The sequence below is a fragment of the Lactuca virosa genome, chromosome 4 (genome assembly GCF_052849685.1).
Source record: "Lactuca virosa cultivar CGN04683 chromosome 4, Lactuca_virosa_CGN04683_v6, whole genome shotgun sequence".
Classification (NCBI taxonomy): Eukaryota; Viridiplantae; Streptophyta; class Magnoliopsida; order Asterales; family Asteraceae; genus Lactuca; species Lactuca virosa.
The window spans coordinates 500260645-500264154 of NC_136429.1; positions in this window are offsets into that span (position 1 = coordinate 500260645).

Below are 3510 nucleotides of genomic sequence, written 5' to 3' on the forward strand. Positions count from 1 at the left end.
CTGTAGGCCAACATACCCAGGGCGGACCGGATGTTCCGAAGGCCTAGCGAGCGGTCTGGATAGGCTGAAGGCCCCAAGAGGGCGGACCAGACGTGCCGAGGCTCAGAGAGTGGACCAGGCCGACTGAAGGCCCGGTGCGGGCGGACCAGTCATACTGTAGACTCAGAGAGTGGACCAGGTGGATTGAAGGCCCGGTGCGGGCGGACCAATCACACTGTAGACTCGATGTATATGACTAGACTCGGAGGGTGGACCAGGTGGACTGAAGGCCCGGAGCGGGCGGACCAGTCACACAGTAGACCCGATGTGCGTGGCTGTTCTATTTGTGATATGTTATGAGTATGATTATGTGTGGTTGGTATTTTGGGGGTAACTCACTAAGCTTTCGGGCTTACAGTTGTAGTGTTATGTTTCAGGTACTTCAGGAGATCGTGGCAAGGCGAAGGCGTGATCGTACCGCTCCTCATGTTTTATGATTTATGAGATATGGTTCTGGGGGAAAACTCTGATAATAAACTATTTTGAAAACGAGATGTATGAACTTAATGGTTTTGAAATGAATTAAAATGTTTTAATTTGGCTCAATTTTTATGGGTGTTACAAGTTGGTATCAGAGTCTTGGTTTGAGTGAATTGGAGGAACATTCGTGTGAATCCAGTCTCAAATCAAGGAGGGATTTTCAAAAGGTTTTTGAAATAAGTAAAGGAGGATGCAGAGGGTACGATCAGCCAGAGCCAGTAAGTAGACCCTAAAATACCATGCAAGTTATTTGATTATGTGATATGTTAGAACAGCATGCTAGTACTAGGCTAGGGATCTTCAGGAATTTCATAATAGAATTGCCTGATTATGTCATGCCTATTAGCCTAGGGTTTTCCTTATATGAGATATGCGGCTTTTCCTCTAGGAGCGAGGATTGAGCGGGTGTGTGTATGTATGGTTAGAGTGTTGTGGTGATACTTGAGACAAATATGGGTAGGTGTGGAAGGTAGTATGGGCCCGTACTACTTAAAGCACAGGACCCATACGCGTATCAAGGAAGTCACAACTCTCTAGGGTATCGGTTATGAGATAGTTCCTCGGGTGGATATGTGATGTGTCTAAGGGTCTCGTTGGTGTATTGCAGTATGGCGATTACGAGGCGTGTTGTGACTGGATCTGGATCGGGATCAGGACAGGGTGAGCCGGAGGGCCCAGTGGCACCTGAGATTATCGACCAGGAGGGGCCAATGTTGACAGAGGATCGGGTCAGGGAGATCATCCGCGAGGAGGTGGTTGAGATTGTCCGGGGTCAGATCCCGAAGTTGTTTGGGACTATTAAGTCTGCTATGAGAGAGTACTTCGATGATCGTTATGCAGCTCTTACTGAGACGGCTGCCGCGGCAGCTACAGCGGTTGTAGCAGCGGCAGGGGGAGGAACCGATCGAGGTTTTCAGTATCGGGACTTCGATAACACGAAGCCCCCTACCTTTGACGGAGTTCAGGATCCTATCATTGCTATGAGATGGTTGTCAGACGTGGAGGGTTGTTTCTTCACGTGTTCATGCCCCGCGGATCAGAGGGTGAGGTGTGCTCTGAACCTTTTGAGGCTCGGGGCGAAGGATTGGTGGAGGTTGACTACGGGATCTTATTCTGATGCACAGCGGGCTGCGGTTATGTGGGATCAGTTCCGGGAGATGTTCAGTACCCGTTATGTTCTGCGAGTTGAGAGAGAGAGGTTGGCTTAGGAGTTCTTGGAGCTGAAGCAGGATTCAGAGACGGTGACGGAGATCACCAGGATGTTCACTGAGAGGGCGATGTTTTGCCCTGAGTTTGCTTCGGAGCAGGCTCAGATGTCCCGATATCTAAGTATGCTCAAGAGGGATATCAGGCAGTTTGTGTCTACGCAGAGGTGCGAGACTTTGCTGGAGTTGCAGGAGGCCGCTCGGCGGCGTGAGTTGGAGATTGAGTTGCAGTTGCGAGAGCAGAGGCAGGCCCCGGTGCAGTCACAGTCGGCGCCGAAACGGTCCAAGATCGTTGATTCCAGGTTGGGCAGTCAGAGTGGCCGCACTTGTGAGGAGTGCGGGAAGGGTCATACCGGAGTTTGTAGGTCCGGTGGTGCGTGCCGCAAGTGCGGGAGAGGGGGGCATTATGCGAGGGATTGCCGACAGTCAGCCTTGGTGCAGGATATGAGGATTTGCTATCATTGCCATCAGGTTGGACACTTGAGGGCCAACTGTCCACAGCTTGTTGCAGGACTGGTGCAGGCTCCAGCACCGGCCACTTTGAGGATTACTGGCGGAGGCCAGGGTGTAGCGGAGCCTCCGAGGGCTCAGGGGGTGTGCTTTTCAGCTCACAGCAGAGGAGGTCAGGGCAGAGCCAGATGCGGTTGCGGGTATGTTTTCCTTTCGTTATTGTCTGGTTATTTATGTAGTGTTGTATTTCATTCGCCGTTCTGCGTGTTTCATGGTTTGGTTGGGAGTGTTAGTAACTAGGAGTTGTAGGTGGTTAGCATCCAAGGGTTTGATGGTCAGAATTCGATTGTATGGTCTTGTTGCCGGATATAGAAATTACGATTTGAGAAGTGTTCAACGAAGAGTCGAACTCCCTTAGAGTTCGTGATGTGCGATGCCGGGAAGTGATTATGTGGAAGTTGCTCGTTTCAGAGGAAATCAGTTCATGGATAAGAGGAGTATGTTGAGTGGGGATGATTGATTTATGCCGGTTGAGTCACCGGTGGTTGGTAGTCAGTGCTCTAAGTGGGGAGAATTGGAAAATTCTCAGGAGGATCGATAGGCATTAGAGGATGATTTGCTATTTGGGATTCAGCAGTGTTTCAGTCAGCCAAGAGTGTGGGCTGGTATGAGTAAGCGACAGGCCGATGGGGCGGAGAACAGACCATGGTTTCAGTTAAGGCAGTTGGTCGATGTGAGCCCTGGGTTTAGGCCATGGAAAGGATTTCGGGAATGGAACTGGAGTTCGGAGCCCCGAGAGGGCTAGAACAGTCTGCATGGGAGAGATTCCCAGGAAGAAGGGATCAGGATGATGTGCGACAGTCTTTGAGCGGTCCGGATAGACTGAAGGCCAGTGGGCGTACCAGTCAGGCCGAAGGCTCAAGGAACGGTCCAGACAGGCTGAAGGCCCAAGAGGGCGGTCCAGACATGCTGAAGGTTCTGAGGGTGGTCCAGATAGGCTCAAGGCCTGGGAAGGCGGTCCAGTCATACTGAAGACTCTGGATGTGTTAGGAGACCGGTATGTGAGAATGAGTGAATATGTCGCCGTGCAATAGTAATCGATATGGTCTGGCCCCAAGTATTGATCATGATGACGGAGTAGACCGGAGGTTCAGGGAACGGTCCAGATAGGCTGAAGGCCTCGAAGGGCGGTCCAGACATGCTGAAGGTTCTGAAAGTGGTCCAGATAGGCTGGAGGCCTGGAAGGGCTATCCAGTCATGCTGAAGACTCTGTATTTGTTAGTGGATCGGTAGAGTGGAGTTTAGCTCAGTGGCACTTATAGGTGTGGTTATGGTT